Below are 8375 nucleotides of genomic sequence, written 5' to 3'. Positions count from 1 at the left end.
CAGCATTTAAAGTTATGGACTGTTCTATCTTTTGGGTGCGATAGTTTAAGGAACTCGTTAGTAGGAACTAAACCAAGAACGTCAAGAAGACAACGCAAGGTCATAACAAACGCGTCGGTTCTGCGGTGCACCGGGCAGGACAGCGTCAGGTGAATGTCTTGCAGCAAACGGGCAACATACCCGTGCATGGGGAAAACGTTAGACGTCTATAAGTCTATGCGATGTTTCCAATACACAAAAATGTGAACCTGATCACTTCAAACCAAGACTAACGGTGGAAAAACGAAGGTTCGTGTTGTTTTGGTTATGGTCAGGCTCAGCCCGAGCACGTCTATTTACCAGATGCCTCTATTTTACTAACACTTCCTCCTCTGGTACTAGTCCTTTCTCCGTGTCTATTAAATGTATGCACCTAAAGAACGTCCAGCACGTAGAAGACGTCATACGCCTGATTTGCATATCCATGATGCTCTTCGGTTTTCATATATTGGAACGGCAAACATTTTTACAGCACGTTTTTTTTCCTGAATCAAAGGGACTATATTGTGAAAAGTGGCACACGCGAAGGGTTTAAACGACAAGATCTCATTTTACCAGCGCACTCTAACTTTGAAGTAGTCTGATATTTAGCCTTTATATTCAAACTGGCTCCGATCTTTGATTGTGCTTGCTTCGGCAGCACATATACTAAAATTGGAACGATACAGAGAAGATTAGCATGGCCCCTGCGCAAGGATGACACGCAAATTCGTGAAGCGTTCCATATTTTGCCTTTTGATGATCTTTTATCTACAATGGAAACCCAGTATACATTCTTGTTTGTTATTACTCTAATTTACTTACATTTTTTAAATTGTATTTAATGATATTAACATCGACGTGTTACTGTAAAACCAACATAATTTCGACACAACTGATAATGTGTGTTTCGATAATCCAAAATGTATATTAACTACATCATTATGATGTGATTTTTTTTTTAATGTTCATGTTCTCATTGCTAGCTGTTCATAGACCACAATAGACAAACTAAGGTGTAGAGTGCTGTATTCTATGTCAGGACTGGAGGTTCCGATTATGCTTTCTCATTTCTATTAGAAATGCTCAGCAGCCAATTAGAAAACAGTAGGAAAAAACAATACTACAATGCCCATGAGTACTTAGGGTATCACATGACAGATCATAGAGTAACTAGTATAAAACGCCCTAGAGAGAATACCAAATCCTCTTTCTTTGCTGCTCCGCAGCCAGTTAAGTGCATTTCCATCGTTACTGCTTTGCTGACTGTTTTGTTGACATTGTTTATGCCTTAAGCGCTTACTGCTATTGCCGCTTGTATTCGCGCTTTGCTCGCGCATTACCGCTGTGTATTCTGTGTCAGCCCGGCGCTTCCTTTGTTATTTTGGCGCTCCTTACTTTCATTCGGTGCTTTGTCTTACGTTTTTCGTTGCCTCTTTTGCTTGGTGGAACGGGAGTTTGGGGACAGAGAGGCTCACGCGCCGTGCGCGAGTGCTTCTCTTTTCTGTATTTGTCGACGCGCATTACCGCGCATGCGCGGCGGCCATTTAATTTGTTTACTTCTGTTCTCACACGGAGCTCTGACGCCGAAGCAGCGTTTTTCATCAGCTCATGCCCATTGCCAGAAATTTTGGTCCCCATTTATGCCCAAATTTCAAACAAATTACTTTGGGCTGTATAATCTTCATAGGCTTTGCCTGAAGTGGCTCATTTATTGGCAAGGACTCCCTCCACTTTTTATTTGTTTATTCAGCAGGCTTCTGCCTGTATTCAATTGGCTTGCTTTGGGGTTGGTCACTCCCCCTGAATTTAGCTTTTGGCAATTTCATTTATTTCTCCTCTGTGGGCAGTGTTTATTACACTTTGTGTAATTATGGAAAATTATTATGAGGAGGATGATTTTTATTATGATGATGACGCCTCTGGCTCCATGGAGCAGGACTTAGTTGAGGCTTTGGACCAAGGAGTTCAACATTCTGTCAATAAAGCGCTTGTTTGCACAATTGCTCCCTTAAAGCGCCATCTCTCTAACTACGCACTACAACAGGGCTGGTTGCCTTTCTCTTCAGGTCGTGCCTCTTCATCTAAATCTCCCAGCAATCTCCATAAATCTGATTTTCAGAAATTGGCAAAGACTTTATCCAGTGACCATTCTGCTAGTTAATCCTCCAAGGAGGCTTCAGTGTCGCACGCTCAGCAGACGGATACTGATGAGACACATTCAACTTCGTCTTCAGACCAGGATGGTCCTCCACCTTCGAAGAAAGCTCGCAAAGAGCATTATGTTGATGCACCAACTCATCCTCAACTTCTCACATTCGAGCCATCTGATATCGTTCATCCAAACTCTTCCTCTTGGCTTCCGTCCCCAGCCGTGGCTGAATATGTTCAAGCACATATTCGTCAGCCATTTGAGAAAGATGTTAGAGCTCGTCTTCGGTCTGAGTATCCACGTCCTGACTTGGCTGACAAGTTGGCCGACACTCCGGAGGTGGACCCTGCTATGGTGACATACCTTAAAAAGTATGCTAAGGACCCAAAAAAGGGCATTGACAGGGTGTGGCGTTCCTGCCAAGATAAATTGTTGGATCTGCTGGGTCCTCTTACGAAGATCTTGGACCTGGGTTTTCAGGCCAAGGAATCGTCATCTGTTGTGCATCCAGATGATTTAATTGAATGGTCACAGAGGGCTATTTGTCAATTAGGGAATGCCAATTGCGCAATGTCCTGCGAGCGTCGCCACTCCATTTTACTTAAATTGGATCCCAAACTAGCGGAACTGTCCTCATCCGAATCCGGCCCATTGGCTCAGGGCTTGTTGTTTGGCCAGCCATTCCTGAAGGAATTGACAAAATTTGTTGCAACCTTTAGTGGGCTGGATAAGGCTCAAGCGTCCCTTCGGCGAACCTTTTGCCTGGTTTTTGCAAGGGCCGGACGATACAGGGGACTATCGTTCGGCCGCGGGTCCAACCAGAATGCCCAACGTGGATTCCAGTCGCAACGTGGTGGAGGACAAGACTCCGGCTACAATAACAGAGCCTCCTTCTATCCCTCTCGTAAGGGCAGAGGTCAATACAAAAAAGGACGCTACGGCGGTACCCAAGGAGGGCATCATGATTTCAACACTTCAGGTGAGGTTGATTCCGGCTTCGGAAGTTGTATTAGGGGGCAGGATTCCATTTCTTCTACCAAATTGGCATCTGACCTCCAGCGATGCATGGGTGTTAGAGACTGTCCAGGGTTACAGGATAGAGTTCTAACATTCCAAACATCAGACCCACCCGCCTACTCCCCTGGTTTTCTCCTTCAAGAACAAGAGTTTTTTTCAGCGGAAATCGATTCCCTTCTGCGAAAAGGGGCCATTCTTCAAACTTCCCGCCATCCTCGGGGCTTCGCGAGCACAGTTTTCCTGGTCCAGAAAAAAGGACGTGCGCCCCGGTTGGTACTCAATCTCAAAGATTTCAAAGGAGGGGTGGTTTATCGTCACTTCAAGATGGAAGGCATTTATCTTTTGAGGGATCTTCTTCGGGAAGGGGACTGGATGGTCCGTCTCGATCTGAAAGATGCTTATTTGTCGATTCCCATTTACGGTCCTCATCGTCGGTTCCTGCAATTCCAATGGCAGGGGAGTTGGTTCGAGTACAAGGTTCTCCCGTTCGGCCTCTCGTCAGCACCTTGGTGCTTCACGAAGCTTCTGAGGCCCGTCGTAGAATCCTTGCGAGCCAGGGGAGTTCGTCTAATTATCTATCTGGACGACATTCTGATCATGGCAGATTGCCCTCGAAGGTTAATGACGCACTTGGAATGTTCCATCACTCTTTTACAATCTCTGGGTTTTCTGGTAAACCCTCAGAAATCGGTCTTCCTTCCTTCTCAGTCAATAGAATTTCTGGATTTCCAGGTCAATCCCCTCTCTTGTCAACTCCTCTTGCCCAATCAGAAGATTTGTTCCATCAAGAGGGAGTTGAATTTAGTTGTATCCAAACAGAGTGTGTCGTTGAGGTCTATAGCTCGGATTGTCGGTCTCTTAGCTTCCTTGATGCAGGCAATTTTCCCGGGCCCTCTTCATTACCGGGCGTTTCAACGTTTAAAGATCCGTCATCTCCAGAAAGGCCTTCGCTATTCAGATCTGGTCCCTCTTTCAGAGGAAGCGAGGTGGGAGATGCTATGTTGGTTGGAGCACATGGAATCCTGGAATGGGCGCGCCCTGTTCGGAGCATCCCCGGAGGTGGTGATAGAGTCCGATGCCCGTCTGTGGGGCTGGGGAGTCCGTTGCGGTCCGTTGTCGACAGGAGGTCAGTGGTCTCAGGAGGAGTTTTCTCTCTATATAAATTGTCTGGAACTACTAGCGGGGTCTTTTGCGATCCGTTGTTTATCTCCACGCCAGACCAATTGTTGCATACTTCTCCGCATGGACAATGCAGTTCAGTATGTCAACAAGTTGGGCGGGAAGAAGTCCAGGATTTTGGCGGAAATCGCCAAGGATTTTTGGCACTTTTGTCTTCAGAGGAAGATCACAGTTATTGCAGAGTATCTTCCCGGTCACAGCATTCTGATTGCGGACTGGAACTCGCAACATCTACGGGATTTCAGCGATTGGAGGCTTCACCCTTGAGTGTTCCGCTCTCTATCCCGTGTTTGGGGTCGATGTCAGATCGATCTGTTTGCATCTTGTCTCAACGCTCAGCTTCCCCTGTTTTTCCGCTGGCGACCAGATCCGGAAGCCCTGGCCACGGATGCATTTCTGCAAACCTGGCCACCGCTCCTGTGTTATGCCTTTCCCCCGTTTATGATGATTCCCAGGGTCCTGGCTCGCACAAAGCATTATCAGTCGGAGCTGATTCTGATCACTCCTCTGTGGAGGGCTCAAGCTTGGTTCCCAGTTCTCCTGGAAATGAGTTGTGCAGTGCCGCTCCTTCTTCCCCAGCGGTGGAATCTCTTGCTGGACCCTCTAGGCAATCCGCATCTCCTGATCGAGTCAGGCCATCTTCTCCTAGTTGCATAGCGAATTTCGGGGATCGCTGGCAAGTCCCAGGCCTTTCGCGAGACGCTACCAGATTTATCAGCGAGGCTTGGTCACCCAACACACACAAACATTATGCAGGGGCTTGGAAACAATGGTGTGGTTGGTGTGCTTAACAGGAGGTGGATCCCGCTTCGGCGGATGTCTCTCTGATTGTTAATTTTCTGGCTTCTCTCTCCTCGTCCGGTCTTGCTTATCGAACGGTTAATAATTTCCGTTTGGCTATTTCCACAGGGCATATCAATATTGATAGCAAGCCTGCTGGAGAACATCCTTTGATTTCTAAATTGCTTAAGGGTATTCAACTGGTGAAGCCACCTTGTCCAAAATACGTTGCCTTATGGGATGTTTCCATTGTTTTGCGATTCTTGGAGACCTGGCCTTCCAATTCTTCTTTATACCGCAAGCAACTTTCAGCGAAATTGACTATGTTATTGTGTCTTGTATCATGCAAACGCGTTTCTGATGTTCGTGCACTGGACCTGGCAGGTCGCAGTTTCACGCCTGAGGGTGTTACTTTTGCTATTTCCAGATGCACTAAGTGTAATATGTCTTCTGTTACCTATCCATCTTTTCCCAATAATCCAAAACTTTTCGTAGTTTAATGTGTTAAGGATTATGAGGTGAGTACTGCTCCTTTTCGTCAGGATTTGCAAGGCCAATTGTTAATTGCTCTACAGAAGCCTTTTCGTCCTGTGACCCCAGCTACGTTGGCCCGTTGGGGCAGATGTCTCATGACTGAGGCTGGTATTGATGTTTCTATCTTTGGTGCACATTGAGCACGTGGGGCTATGGCTTTTAAAGCTTTTTCTATGGGAGTGACTTTAATCGACATCATGAAGTCCGCTGATTGGTCGTCTGATTCTGTGTTTCAAACTTTTTATTATAAACCAATTGCACATATTGCTTCTGTTGTGGTGGATCAGCTTTAAACAAGCATAATCGGAGCCTCCGGTCCTGACATAGAATTCTAAATTTGCGAACATACGTGACAAGAATTTTCAATTCTATAAAGGACACGGAGGCGAGGATTATCCCACCGTCTTTCTGCATTTTGCAAGTGCTACCTTGTTATTGATTATTGCTAATTGCATATTGTATTTTATTTATTACTGTTCCTTGTTTTTACCCCTCCTGTTTATTGATCTTTTCTACACACAAAGAATGTGTATTACGGCTCTATGTCTTTTTTCAGGTTCTGATCCTAAATAGAGGCTTCTGTCCAGCCCGGTTCGACCTACCTGGTTATCTTCAATTTTCAGTTGTCTACGGCTGCAAGCTTCCGGACTTTCATCTCAGTGAATTTCTGTTTACCGCTGGTTTACTCCTTTTCTGACCTTCATCTTGGACTGACCATTTTTCATTTTGAACTGTTTTAGTCGCCAAAGAAAGAGGATTTGGTATTCTCTCTAGGGCGTTTTATACTAGTTACTCTATGATCTGTCATGTGATACCCTAAGTACTCATGGGTATTGTAGTATTGTTTTTTCTTACTGTTTTCTTATTGGCTGCTGAGCATTTCTAATAAAGAAATAAGAAAGCATAATCCTCGCCTCCTTAATAGAATTGAAAGTTCTTGTCATGTATGTTCGCAAATTTTGAATTGTACTATTACTATTGTTTGGTTACTATTGCTTTGGAGCGTGGCGCAGAGCGAGGCTTGGAATGCACTTCCTGTTCCAATGGGGATTCCAGTCCAGGGCATCAGTTACTGCCGGTGTCCTGGAGTGGAAGCCATGCTGCCTGGCTCTCGTCTGTTTCATCTACTAGACTTCAATAAAAACTTGGATCTACCACTGCGTGACTTCATCATTACAATTGGCGACGATTTAGATGGGGATCCACGCTGATTGAGGCCACAAATAATTGTTTACTTTTTTTTTTTACAATTTGCCGCAAATACATCTTCGAAGAGGGTTTTGTTATTATTTTCCTCCACCGTGTTGTTTCTTAAAAGAAAAAGGGTGCATGCCTATCAGCTTCAAGTAGGCAGCTCAGCTTGGGCCCTCAAACCCAAAATGAGCCGAGCCTTCATGTGTCTTCTGCCTAACACCCATGGTGGAACGACCTGGCCAAGAATGAAAGAAAACACAATAATCTGCGATTTAATACAGGAAAACGTAATAGCCATCTAGTGCCTGAATTGCACACAGTGAAAGTAGAAAACCAGGGATCAGTCCCAGCTTCCCTGCTTGACCAAACAGTGCGATATTAGGCAAATAGTTTAATTCTCCGAACCTGCTGTTTTCATTAACACATAAGAGAGCGCTTTCAAATACGTGAATTCTGGATCTGTGCTCTACAATAACATCTTGCGTTTGATTTAATACACTACATGGATGCCATCTGACAACCCTTGCGGACAACCAGACACACTCTGAGCCTTCTTCTCCCCCCGCTTACTATCCTTTACTTAAATACCCGTTCCCTAGTAAAACATCAGATGGACATCTTCCTTCTGCTGGACACAGAGAAGCCAGACATTCTCCTTCTCACGGAAACGTGGTTAACTCCTGATTCCGCTCCTGATATAATAGCGGCTCTCCCTCCCAACTATTATTTCATCAATGCAGACCGCGCTACGGGGAAAGGGGGCGGAGGAGTTGAGGCTGTCATCCGCTCTAACTTGGATGTTACTACTATGACCTGCTTTACGCTGATAAATACAGACAACCTTGTGTTAAAAATTACCACCTCCTACACAACAATGGCATGTGTCCTTTTGTATAGACCCCCTAATTCGATGCCATCATTTCCCATGGCCCTGAGCGACCAAGTCGCTAATCTAGCACTTGATCATGCTAGGATCTTCTTAGTAGGTGACTTAAACTACTGGTTTAATGATCCTCTGGAGGGTCCTCAATCGGCCGAACTGACTGACCTCATGTCTAACCTAAATTTTACTCAATTAGTGCTATCCCCTACCCACTGCAAGGGTCACATCCTAGATCAGGTGTGGTCCAATAATTCCTGTGTATCCACCCCGACAATCTTGCCATGTCCTTGGTCCGACCATTTCCTTCTCAAATTCAATCTATGCCTCGGCCCCGACAGGATCTCCGCACCAGCTGCCGGCAGGCCAGCCAGGAACTGGAATGCAATAGACAAAACGGCATTTTTACAGTCACTAGGTAACACCATCCCCCTCCTTCACAGTGATATCAACTCCTCAGTATCCATTCTTACCGACTGGCTACAAGCAGCTAGTGATCTTCATGCTCCATACAAAAAAGTTAGATTAGCGAGCCAATGCTAATAGATGGTTCTCCTCTGATTTAAAATCTAGGAAACAGGATCTGCGGCACCTAGAACATCAATGGCGCCGTGAATACGA

The 8375-nt window shown here is 45.4% G+C and overlaps 1 non-coding gene across 1 annotated transcript; it reads left to right on the top strand.

The window, feature by feature from the left end:
• Nucleotides 1-663: 663 nt before the first annotated feature.
• LOC144829863 (U6 spliceosomal RNA) lies at nucleotides 664-770 on the top strand. The gene has a single exon (XR_013610855.1). It is a non-coding gene; the product is annotated as a U6 spliceosomal RNA (small nuclear RNA).
• Nucleotides 771-8375: the final 7605 nt, after the last annotated feature.

This window comes from Lissotriton helveticus, chromosome 4_1 (assembly GCF_964261635.1).
Source record: "Lissotriton helveticus chromosome 4_1, aLisHel1.1, whole genome shotgun sequence".
NCBI classification, from domain to species: domain Eukaryota; kingdom Metazoa; phylum Chordata; class Amphibia; order Caudata; family Salamandridae; genus Lissotriton; species Lissotriton helveticus.
This window is presented reverse-complemented; position numbering and strand designations above follow the sequence as displayed.